The following is a 13,962-nucleotide window of genomic DNA, read 5'->3' as shown; positions in this document are numbered from 1 at the left end:
TTAGGCTAAATGCCATATCTTATTGTCAATACTCGTTTTACTGCTGACAACAATTTATTTTTAAATGATGAATTACACCCAAAAAGTGTCCCATAAGAAATTAATGATTACAAGTAAGCAATATATGTTAGAGTATTACTTTTGTTTGCTTACAAAACTATCCATTTTGCAAAGAATATAAGTCACTGAATTTAATGTTTTGAGCAGATCACTGAAATGTTTCTTCCAGTTCCAATTTCATCAAACTGTACACTCAAAAATTCGGAATATTCCACTCCATTTACAGTCTACTGTTCATGTGCTGCATTAATTGTTCGAGATATTTTATCTGCTTACAGAACGGAATATTCTGTGTGGCCTTCTTTTTTAAGTAAAGCAGATTTCATTTTTACAGAATAATTTTGTTAACCTGTAGCTATCTCTCTAACAGAACTAATTATTCACATTTAGAAGCATGAGGAACAGAATTAAATCCAACACTGAACACAGTGGAACTCTTGTTGAGTCTTCACAGTCACCAAAGAACATTCGGCTTTTAGCAATGATGCATTTATCCGGACAACTCTTTGCCTTTTTTTGTGTTACGTCTGATTCAAACCAGTTGTTTTCAAAACCATCAGTTCCTTATAGTCTGTCGTTAAACTCAGGAGCAAGCTAGTGAGTCCCCACTCTGCCTACATTCTCCATAATACCATCAATACCAGGATGCTGCCAACATTTTTTACAAGTAATGTTCATTTCCACCCAAGTTTCATCAATATAAAAGAAGTTTCTGTCTCGTTCCCTTGATTTCCTCATGAGGATCATGTATGTACATCACCAGCCAATTATATCTGTTCTCTCTACCAGGATCTTTCGTATATTTACAGATCTTTTTCAGGTAAATCCCGTTTCACACAGTCTCTTGTGTAAAACATCTTCCTTCCAAGGAAAATGAATATTTTGTTTTATGACAGTAACACATTTGCGTAATGTGGGGTCTAGTTTTTGGTTGATGTTAAAGCCCTTCACCATTTGTTGAATGACCAATTTTGTGAAACTGTCTATAACATTGGGTTTCCTCCCAGAATTATTAGGTTGTCTTCGTGGCGAGTCCAGTAAACCACGTGGTTTACTTTCACATTCTTTTTTTTATGCATCCTATTGTTTGCATAAATTGCAGACCTATGATTGGGACTGATAATATTGCCAGCAGTTCTTTTTGTGTCACTTCTTTAACACACGCTGCAATAACATTAGAGACGATTGAACGCAAATACCTTCTCTTCTTCGTATTCTGTACATTTTTTTTGCAAGCTAGGGCAATTATCCATCTTTACCAGATACCGAAGTATATCAGTAAGCATACAAAGTAAACTGACTGATGCTGTGACTAATACCCCACGAACAAAATCGTCATATATCACTGCACGCCGATCTACACCACTAGACAGTTGATGGGCAACTGATTTTCGGTGGCCCTTTTGGCCAGTGGCAGGGTCCTTGTCCCACCAAAAGCGCTACTCGCTCTTGAGTTTACAGACTATACAACTTAAGCATTTCTGAGGTGGAACCACCAGCAACACAATCAAGTGTCAAAGTGATCAAAGATAATAGTAACAAAATTGTTCATTCCTTTCCCAGGTACAGTCATTTTTAATGAAGGGACTGGAATGTAATTTATTCTTAATTATTTTGTAGCTTCAGATATCCTTATTTCTTCTTTACGGTGTTCCTCTATTCATGACAAACATTTGTGATATCAGGTCACTTTTGATACATTCTTAATTCTAGAAACCTCTAATTTAGGAGAAATTAATCCTTATCAAACCACCTCCTGGGTATCTTTAAGAGTGTACATAACTGTACCTTAATTTTCTATTTTTTGTGGCAAACTGTTTATCATAATGACAGACGCCATTTTGACAAAGTAAATGGTTGTAAGTCTTGTAAGTGTTGGTTGTGAAAGGGGAGATATAATTACAGTAAATTAAAGTGAGCAATAAATATAATGAAAATCACTGATTGATTTTTCAATTATAATCTTTTGTTTGATGTTGGATTCACAGTGCAAATAAGTCATGATATTCAATTGTTGGTGAAGAAAGCTCTAATATGATTTGAGTGATTGATCCACAATATGATAACATATGACACTATGGAATGGAAGTAAGTGGAATAGTCAGCTTTTTTTATTTTTCTGTTACAGCATTCACACTGCAAATAATGGCTTATTTATGTTTCATAAGTTCTATGGTGTGCTCATTCATAGTGAATATATTATGAAATTATTATTACAAGACTTAAATTGTATTAGTCTTTTCCCATACTTTACGCATACTGCAGGTTGAAACTTCTTAAACTGCGTACATACCAGCTGCTCTCTGCTGCACAAACCTAAGAGAGGATGTTCTGTGCAATGTGGAATGGCCAATGCGGAGAGCAAACTGTGATGCTCTGCACAACAATGAACAAGTTCTGCAGTGTGTCAGTACATCAAAGCAAACAGTTCGTTTGTTCGCAAATCTGTTTGAATGACGTTTCTTGTTTTCCATTATTGTTGATGCACATGAATGTGCACACTGAAGCATTGTTGCACCCCTACGAACACTCTGCTCCTTTCTACCCTGTTCTGCGACCCTCTGCACTGCCCTACATCGCACATTCGTGCACAGCGCAGTGCTGCTCAGGCCAGTGCGTCTGGGTGGGATGCAGTTTTACAGTCCACGAACAGCATAAAGAAAGTCATGTCTAAGTTTAATGATGATGGTCATATGACAAAAAATTTATAAATATTCATGAAAATTTCATTAACACCCTTTACTAATACTATATTACATAATTTATAGCAACACTCAAATTGTCTACAATCAATAGAAATTTACCATCTGGCAAAACCACTGATAAAAGGTCTTCAATATAGTTAAGGATAAATGAATATAAATAAATGCGACATTTCTCCATATATTTCACTTTTTAGCTAATTATTTACTGCAAACCAATGGCATTTATGCATGGGAGTAGCCTCAATCCTCACATTGTGCATTATGGTGTTTTGGACACGGTGGATGGAAGTAGGAGATTGTGGGTGGCAAAAATTGTAATGCTAACTAATTAAGACTAGGTGCTAACAACAGAAATTGTGTGGGGTGAGCTCTGCCTAGACTTCTCAGTATATATTCACAGGAAAAAGATAACAAAGGAAAAACTGGTCATGAAAACTGTAATTCAGTATCTGTTCAACATCTAAAGGAGGAGTAATTAATATCTGTGTCTAATAATAAAGGGCGTGAAACTATATTGGAGGAAAATGCCCAAAGGTAAAAACAACTTTTCATGAGCTCGTGTAAGGTCGAAAAGACAAAAGTGGGCAGGAAACAATGAAACCAATAAAGAAAGAGAAGCATGCCTAGCAGCGTTATGACAAAATTTTTCAGTAAAGAAGAAATAAACTAACAGAATAGCAACGTGAAAATATTATTTGAGACAGGTCGGAGAAGAAAGCAGTTATATTGAAAAACAGGAAACAGATAGGATATCATTAAAAGTGATGAACAGAATATAGCAGCACAATTATTCAAGACATCTTCAAATCCCAATGCACAAGGAGGTAAGGATGTCACTGTCTTAAAAAAATGAGGCACTTCATTACAGTCCAACTATAAAATATAATGAATGTCCAATTATAGCAACTGGGGGAATCGATAAATTACGTAAATACTGTAAGGCAAAAAAAAATTAAAGGAGAAACACCAAGTACATGCTCAAATGATAAAATTACATAGCTGGCACTAATAGCTTCCACCTGAATTCTTTGAATATATGAAAGGCTAAACGCTGATATCGAAGGAGGAAAAAAGACACTATTACTCCCGCTTCCAAAACGTCATTTGGAGCAACAGCAAAACCGAGGGCGAAGGATTTAATCTGTTTTTCAGAATCGAACGACAAGTGCATCATAGAAGTGAGACGTTGTTAACATTTCCAAGCGTAACGCCAAGGCTTTTACAAGTTTACTTTATTGGAAATGAAGATGATGAAGCCGATCAGTGTTCTGTGAACATCACTGGATTGCATCGAGATGTAATTCAGGATCAACAACGTTTCCTACATAAAAATAATGAATTGGTGTGAATGTTTAAAGACCCAATCAAAAAATGGCAGCAGATAATTGCAAAATAGTAATTCTAGGTGATAAGAGACTAAGATTCGAGAATGGAAAATGGTTCAATGCACCTTAATCAAACGAACTGTCTGTAAAATTGTGGGCAGTGAATTTAGTTATTGTGATATTGTGACACAGCGAAACAGGAAGGAGCACTACAGTGCAGCATATCGACACCAAGTTTACCTGTAATCAGGTGGTCCAACAAGTAAAAAAGTCACTTCAGAAATGTTTTATGAATAGCATATAACGGACACACAAAAAGAATACATTGTTTCACCAGTTTATTGTCGATATGTATGCAAAAATAGAATCAGATAGGTTGCTCTACCTTCGTCAACAGAAAAGCTGCGATGAATGTATTCATTTATGGGATGGGCTAGCGAATGACGCAAATATTGAAAATCTAGGGGGATTAGTAAGTTTGCCTTCTATGTTCACCGACAGTCCCACACATATGCACGAGTATGCACAAGATGCTATGACTTTTGTCAGGAAACAAGGCCATCTCCGTTTGTTTATAACATTTACGAGTAATTCATCGTGGAAGGAGGTGAAAGATGAGTTACAACATAGGCAAACACTATCTGGCCGACACGAAATAACTGAGCAGTGTTCAGGCAAAAGTAAGCCAAATTCATCGATAAAATTAAAAGAGTCAGCACTATATTGCGTTTTCATGTCTTGGACAAGCAGAAAGTATATATATTTGTAGGCGCCACACAACCAGATATCAAATGTAGCGTATAAGAATGTAATTTAAACTAAAACTTCATATGTAAGATATTTGTATAAATAAAAAAGGAAAGAAAAAGTCTTTCACTGTAGTTTCTTGTCCATAATTAGATTTGTGAAACTACTGACAGAACCTACCTCCATGAACCATGGACCTTGCCATTGGTGGGTAGGCTTGCGTGCCTCAACGATACAGATGGCCGTACCCTAGGTGCAACCACAACGGAGGGGTATCTGTTGAGAGGCCAGACAAACGTGTGGTTCTTGAAGAGGATCAGCAGCCTTTTCAGTAGTTGCAGGGGCAACAGTCTGGATGATTGACGTATCTGGCCTTGTAACAATAACCAAAACGGCCTTGCTGTGCTGGTACTGCGAACGGCTGAAAGTAAGGGGAAACTACAGCCGTAATTTTTCCCAAGGGCATGTAGCTTTACTGTATGATTAAATGATGATGGCGTCCTCTTGGGTAAAATATTCCAGAGGTAAAATAGTCCCCCATTCGGATCTCCGGGCAGGGACTACTCAAGAGGATGTCATTATCAGGAGAAAGAAAACTGGCGTTCTACAGATCGAAGTGTGGAATGTCAGATCCCATACCGGATAGGTAGGTTAGAAAATTTAAAAAGGGAAATGGATAGGTTAAAGTTAGATATAGTGGGAATTAGTGAAGTTCGGTGGCAGGAGGAACAAGACTTTTGGTCAGGTGAATACAGGGTTATAAATACAAAATCAAATAGGGGTAGTGCAGGAGTAGGTTTAATAATGAATAAAAAAATAGGAGTGCGGGTAAGCTACTACAAACAGCATAGTGAACGCATTATTGTGGCAAAGATAGACACGAAGCCCATGCCTACTACGGTAGTTCAAGTTTATATGCCAACTGACTCTGCAGATGATGACGAAATTGATGAAATGTATGATGAGATAAAAGAAATTATTTAGGTAGTGAAGGGAGACGAAAATTTAATAGTCATGGGTGACTGGAATTCGAGAGTAGGAAAAGGGAGAGAAGGAAACATAGTGGGTGAATATGGATTGGGGAAGAGAAATGAAAGAGGAAACCGTCTGGTAGAATTTTGCACAGTGCATAACTTAATCATAGGTAACACTTGGTTCAAGAATCATAAAAGGAGGTTGTATACATGGAAGAATCCTGGAGATACTAGAAGGTATCAGATAGATTATATAATGGTAAGACAGAGATTTAGGAACCAGGTTTTAAATTGTAAGACATTTCCTGGGGCAGATGTGGACTCTGACCACAATCTATTGGTTATGAACTGTAGATTAAAACTGAAGAAACTGCAAAAACGTGGGAATTTAAGGAGATGGGACCTGGATAAACTGAAAGAACCAGAGGTTGTAGAGAGTTTCAGGGAGAGCATAAGGAAACAATTGACAGGAATGGGGGAAAGAAATACAGTATAAGAAGAATGGATAGCTTTGAGGGATGAAGTAGTGAAGGCAGCAGAAGATCAAGTAGGTAAAAAGACAAGTACTAGTAGAAATCCTTGGGTAACAGAAGAAATATTGAATTTAATTGATGAAAGGAGAAAACATAAAAACGCAGTAAATGAAGCAGGCAAAAAGGAATACAAACATCTCAAAAATGAGATCGACAGGAAGTGCAAAATGGCTTAGCAGGGCTGGCTAGAGGACAAATGTAAGAATTTAGAGGCTTATCTCACTAGGGGTAAGATAGATGCTGCCTACAGGAAAATTAAAGAGACCTTTGGAGAAAAGAGAACCACTTGTATGAATATCAAGAGCTCAGATGGGAACCCAGTTCTAAGCAAAGAAGGGAAAGCAGAAAGGTGGAAGGAGTATATAGAGGGTCTATACAAGGGCGATGTACTTGAGGACAATATTATCGAAATGTAAGAGGATGTAGATGAAGATGAAATGGGAGATATGATACTGCGTGAAGAGTTTGACAGAGCACTGAAAGACCTGAGTCGAAACAAGGCCCCGGGAGTAGACAACATTCCATTAGAACTACTGACGGCATTGGGAGAGCCAGTCTTGACAAAACTTTACCATCTGGTGAGCAAGATGTATGAGACAGGTGAAATACCCTCAGACTTCAAGAAGAAAGAAAGGAAACAAAAGAAAAGTTTGGAGTAGGTATTAAAATCCATGGAGAAGAAATAAAAATGTTGAGGTTCGCCAATGACATTGTAATTCTGTCAGAGACAGCAAAGGACTTGGAAGAGCAGTTGAACGGAATGGGCAGTGTCTTGAAAGGAAGATATAAGATGAACATCAACAAAAGCAAAACAAGGATAATGGAATGTAGTCGAATTAAGTCGAGTGATGCTGAGGGAATTAGGTTAGGAAATGAGACACTTAAAGTAGTAAAGGAGTTTTGCTATTTGGGGAGCAAAATAACTGATGATGGTCAAAGTAGAGAGGATATAAAATGTAGACTGGCAATGGCAAGGAAAGCGTTTCTGAAGAAGAGAAATTTGTTAACAACGAGTATAGATTTAAGTGTCAGGAAGTCGTTTCTGAAAGTATTTGTATGGAGTGTAGCCATGTACGGAAGTGAAACATGGACGATAAATAGTTTGGACAAAAAGAGAATAGAAGCTTTTGAAATGTGGTGCTACAGAAGAATGCTGATGATTAGATGGGTAGATCACATAACTAATGAGGAAGTTTTGAATAGAATTGGGAAGAAGAGGACTTTGTGGGACAACTTGACCAGAAGAAGGGACCGGTTGGTAGCACATGTTCTGAGGCATGAAGGGATCACAAATTTAGTATTGGAGGGCAGTGTGGAGGGTAAAAATCGTAGAGGGAGACCAAGAGATGAATACACTAAGCAGATTCAGAAGGATGTAGGTTGCAGTAAGAACTGGGAGATGAAGAAACTTGCACAGGATAGAGTAGCATGGAGAGCTGCATCAATCCAGTCTCAGGACTGAAGACAGCAACAACAACACTGACAGAAAACAAAACCCCAGTGACGTGTGTTATTATCAGCTAGTAAGGAACTGAAAGTAATATTAGCAGCATTATGCACAATTATTTTCCAACCACATTGTGAATGATCCGCTTAATTTATGACTTATACTAGATAGGATAAATCAGCAAAAATAAAAAATACAGATTTTGTTGGTTTCAGTTTATTGAGTCAAAGATGCATCAACTAAACTAGCGTACCATCATTGCCTTGCTGCTTGTAGAGATTGGACTAAAAAAATGGCTCTGAGCACTATGGGACTTAGCTGCTGATGTCATCAGTCCCCTAGAACTTGGAACTACTTAAACCTAACTAACCTAAGTACATCATACACATCCATGCTCGAGGCAGGATTCGAACCTGCGACTGTAGTGTTCGCGCAGTTCCAGACAGTAGCGCCTAGAACCACTCGGCCATCCTACATATTTTAATTAAGTATTTTAATATAAAAAAAGATTTACTGAATACAGTATGTGTAAATGGAATGTAACAAATGTACCAGACGCCACCTGTCGGTAATAGTGTTATAATTAATATAAATGACGTGCACTCTGCCAACCAATTTTATGTGATGTAACATGTGAAAATTGCTGGATTTGGACAGGTTACTCCTGTAAGTGAAATATCAGGTACGTCCTGGTACATTTGATGTTGATTAGATAGGGTTAAAAAGATTTGCTTACGTGAAATAGTATATTAGAATCATTATTTTTACAGAGCTGAAGATGGTTATGAATGAACCGAAACTGGTCATATGAATAAAAAAATTTGCAATCAAGACGGATTTTAAGTAACATTATAAATTGGTTGACTTTTTTATGAATGTACATTCTTAGTATTTTAACAGTAAACCACCCCTTGATGCAGACTCTCTTGCTGTTTGTTCCGGCCGTTCTTTGGATCTTCTCTATTTCCTGTAGCAGTCCATCCTGGCACAGATCCCAGACTGACAAACAGTATTTAAGTACTGGTCAAACGAAACTTTTGTAAGTTATTTGCTTTGTGGGTGGGCTACATATTTTGAGGATTTTTCCAATAAATCTCTCTCTGGAGTCTGACTTACTTGCGATTAGTTTTATGTAAGTGTTCTACTTTAAATCGACCTGTACACATGTGCCTGGTTGTTTTATGGATATGAATACTTCCAGTCATTGTTCTGCGTTGATGAAATCATACAATAATATATGTGGTGTCTGTCCTTTCAGACTTGCCCTAAAAAACAGACACGATTTCGATTCTGCAACCATTGTCAATCAAGACACGAAGGTATTATGACATATAGCTGCTAGTGAGCATTGATTTACACCAATGGGGAAAGTTGAAAATTTGCGTCAGACCAGGATTGGAAGCTGGCTACTGCACAGAATACTCAAGCACGCCTCCTGTCACACCCAGATTCTGAACTTATCTGCACAATACTGAAGTTGTGCCCCTGCCCATTATCCTCATTACTCCCAGCGTCTCGCTAATTCCGATAAGAGTTCGAGTATGGAGTGTATTTGCATTGAACGGACCACTGGCCTGTCTTTTACGGGAATCAGCTAAGCGCCACAGGTAGTGAGAATAATGGGCAGGGGCACTACATCAGCAATGTGCAGGTAAGTTGACACTTTATTTATCATTTTTATACGATCTAAAAAACATAGGGCAATTTATACATCTATGGTGCTGGTGTGAACTTGTTTTCCTCTACGGTCTGCTTCCGTGGTTCCCGCCATTTCGGTGTTGTGCCGCGGTCCGCTCAGTCGTCTGATGTCCATCGCCACGGGCCAGAGGGCCGCACAAGAGGGCCCCGACAACGACGCCAGGCACTGCACGCGTCTTCCGGCTTCTCCACCGCGCACCATCTCTCATTCCTCGGCCTGGATCTCCACACGCAACAGTTGTCATCTTAGTAGGTGGTCATAAATGCTAAAATAGGCGTTATGATTGAATCCGCTTTGCTCGTTGAGGATTAAATCCGGATCTTTAAGAAACCGTCGCTTATGAGCTATATGCAGGATGTCTAAATTGTGCTCAATGTTCGTGACTGTGTGCTTTGTCACAGCCATATGCGCCCCAAAAGCTGTTTTGTTTTGGGAGTAAATGTGCTCCCTGAATCTGGTTTCAAAGTTCCTACGAGTCTGCCCTATACATTATTTACAGCAGTCATTACATTTGATCTTATATACACATGAATCCTGAAATTTATTCGTACTATTACATATTCTATGCCGGAGCTTCAATTTTAACGTGTTACTTGTTTGGAAACCTATTTTAACGTCGGATTTACGAAAGCATCTTTCAATTTTATCCGCAATTCTTCCATTGTAAGTGAGAGCTACATATTTTTTCTTGTTGTTCCTCTTAACTGCTACTTGACTTCCTTCTATTTGTTCCATTTGCCTCTTCTTTATCTTCCTATACATATTCATCACCTGCTTACACGTATATCCGTTCCCTACGGCCATTTGTTTTAAAATACTTAACTCCTTTTCTACTTCCTGTTGGCTTAGTGGCAATCTTAGTAGCCTGCATACCATCGAAGTAAAATATGCCCATTTTTATAGCGGTGGGTGACAAGAGCGCTCATCGATAACTAAATCTGTAAACGTAGGTTTTCTGAATATGCTAAATTCATGCTTCCCATCTTTCTTTATTAGTGTTAAATATAAATAATCTATACGGTTGTTTTCTTCAAATTCCATGGTGAGCTCTCAACACCCGAAAATTCGTGTAAGCAATGTCAGTGTGGGTCAGTTGCTATATAGGTTCTTCTTTATTCCCCACCAGGCTGTGTTAATGCAAACACCGTTACACCCACATATCGATTAAATGCTGGTAGGGAACTTAGCAATTTCTTCTGAGTGAATAACATTACTTATTTCTGTTACAGAAGAACCATGATTTACAAAACGGCCTCCTTTGACTCCTAAAGTTTTAGCACACGAAACAGTTCCACGTCTGGGGCTATCATCAATAATGACAATATATCTGTTATGACCCAGTCACTCTTTTTAGTTTAGTCGAGCAGTTAGTTCACGAACCTACGCGAATTGTAAATGGTTGCGAAAACACACTTGACCTCTTAGCCACAAACAATCCAGAGCTAATAGAGAGCATTATGACTGATAAAGGGATTAGTGATCACAAGGTCGTTGTAGCTAGGGTCAATACCGTTTCTTCCAAATCCACCAGAAACAAACGCAAAATAATTTTATTTAAAAAAGCGGATAAAGTGTCACTAGAAGCCTTTCTAAGAGACAATCTCCATTCCTTCCGAACTGACTATGCAAATGTAGACAGGATGTGGCTCAAATTCAAAGAAATAGTAGCAACAGCAATTGAGAGATTCATATCTCATAAACTGGTAAGAGATGGAACTGAACCCCCATGGTACACAAAACAGGTCCGAACGCTGTTGCACAGGCAACGGAAAAAGCATGCGAAGTTCAGAAGAATGGGAAATCTCGAAGATTGGCTAAAATTTACAGACGTGCGAAATTTGGCACGGACTTCAATGCGAGATGCCTTTAATAGGTTCCACAACGAAACATTGTCTCGAAATTTGGTAGAAAATCCAAAGAAATTCTGATTGTATGTAAAGTACACGAGCGGCAAGACGCAGTCAATACCTTCGCAGCGCAGTGCCGATGGCACTGTTACCGACGACTGTGCCGCTAAAGCGGAGTTATTGAACGCAGTTTTCCGAAATTCCTTCACCAGGGAAGACGAATGGAATATTCCAGAATTTGAAACACGAACAGCTGCTAGCATGAGTTTCTTAGAAGTAGATACCTTAGGGGTTGAGAAGCAACTCAAATCGCTTAATACGGGCAAGTCTTCAGGTCCAGATTGTATAATGATTAGGTTCCTTTCAGATTACTCTGATACAATAGCTCCCTACTTAGCAATCATATACAACCTCTCGCTCACCCATAGATCTGTACCTACATATTGGAAAATTGTGCAGGTCGCACCAGTGTTTAAGAAGGGTAGTAGGAGTAATCCATGGAACTACAGACGTCAGTTTTCAGTAGGGTTTTGGAGCATATACTGTATTCAAACATTATGAATCACCTCGAAGGGAACGATCTATTGTTACGTAATCAGCATGGATTCAGAGAACATCGTTCTTGTGCAACGCAGCTAGCTCTTTATTCGCACGAAGTAATGGCCAATTTCGACAGGGGATCTCAAGTTGATTCCGTATTTCTAGATTTCCGGAAACCTTTTGACACCGTTCCTCACAAGCGACTTCTAATCAAGCCGCAGGCCTATGGGGTATCGTCTCAGTTGTGTGACTGGATTCCTGATTTCCTGTCAGGAAGGTCGCAGTTCGTAGTAATAGACGGCAAATCATCGAGTAAAACTGAAGTGATATCAGGTGTTTCCCAGGGAAGCGTCCTAGGACCTCTGCTGTTCCTGATCTATATAAATGACCTGGGTGACAACCTGAGCAGTTCTCTTAGGTTGTTTGCAGATGATGCTGTAATTTACTATCTAGTAAGGTCATCCAAAGACCAGTATCAGTTGCAAAGCGATTTAGAAAGGATCGCTGTATGGTGTGGTAGGTGGCAGTTGACGCAAAATAACGAAAAGTGTGAGGTGATCCACATGAGTTCCAAAAGAAATACGTTGGAATTTGATTACTCGATGAATAGTACAATTCTCAAGGCTGTCAATTCAACTAAGTACCTGGGTGTTAAAATTACGAACAACTTCGGTTGGAAGGACCACATAGATAATATTGTGGGGAAGGCGATCCAAAGGTTGCGTTTCATTGGCAGGACACTTAGAAGATGCAACAAGTCCAGTAGAGAGACAGCTTACACTACACTCGTTCGTCCTCTGTTAGAATATTGCTGCGCGGTGTGGGATCCTTACCAGGTGGGATTGACGGAGGAAATCGAAAGGGTGCAAAAAAGGACAGCTCGTTTTGTATTATCACGTAATAGGGGAGAGAGTGTAGCAGATATGATACGCGAGTTGAGATGCAAGTCATTAAAGCAAAGACGTTTTTCGTCTCGGCGAGATCTATTTACGAAATTTCAGTCACCAACTTTCTCTTCCGAATTGGAAAATATTTTGTTGAGCCCAACCTACATAGGTAGGAATGATCATAAAAATAAAATAAGAGAAACAGAAAGGTTTAGGTGTTCGTTTTTCCCGCGCGCTGTTCGGGAGTGGAATGGTAGAGAGATAGTATGATTGTGGTTCAATGAACCCTCTGCCAAGCACTTAAGTGTGAAATGCAGGGAAGTCATGTAGATGTAGATGTAGATTTCGCTTGTGGATATTTTGTTGCAGCAGTAACACTTCAACAGAGACAGACTCGGAACCTGGACTACGAAGATATGGATAGGTGTCTCTGTGCTCACGACGTTCTGAATCAAAACAGCGGTAGTTATTAACGTACCCTTTGTTAGAGACATGCTATGTATTGCACTCTAAGAAAAATATTTTGATTATTGGCTAACGTTTATGACATCATGGTAATAGCAGTGGGGCCAACGAAATACAGAGTGCTTCAGAATAATGTTCAAATATTTGGGGACAGATTCCTTACACCAAAACAAAAAGAAATGTCCAGTCAACATGGGCTCTAAAACTCATATCTGAAGAGGCATGAGCACTGTTTCATCCTCTATACCGTGAAAAACATCTCTTCTACTGCAAGGCCAATGGCCTTCTCACATTTTTAACACCGGTTCCTGGTTGATCACCAAAGTTGAGTAACAGTGTGGTTACCAAGTACTCGAGTGGGTGATCATCGTCTGGGAAAACTGGGTGCTGTTGGCGTTGAGGACATGCAAGTCGTTGAAATGGCGCCAACGATGTTTTTGTATTGCAAGCTCTTTGCTTTCCATATTTTGGGACGTGGTAGTATGGACCAAAACAAGGAAAAATGTTCAGTAAACATGGGCTGTGAATTTCATACGGTACCTTAGGAGCTATGAGCACTTGCTCACTGGAAGAGATTTATTTCGCAGTAGGAAACATTAACAAGTGCATATAGTTTTTTAAGGTAGGCACTTTAGAGCTCATGATCACAGGACTCTTTTCTTGTTTTGGTTCCTACTACTTCCTCCCAAGACATGGGCAGCAAAGAGCTTGCAGCAGAAGAAACGTGTTTCAC

Source organism: Schistocerca gregaria, chromosome X (genome assembly GCF_023897955.1).
Source record: "Schistocerca gregaria isolate iqSchGreg1 chromosome X, iqSchGreg1.2, whole genome shotgun sequence".
In the NCBI taxonomy this organism is placed as follows: domain Eukaryota; kingdom Metazoa; phylum Arthropoda; class Insecta; order Orthoptera; family Acrididae; genus Schistocerca; species Schistocerca gregaria.
The sequence above is the reverse complement of the archived record's forward strand: the minus strand, read 5'-3'. Positions refer to the sequence as shown.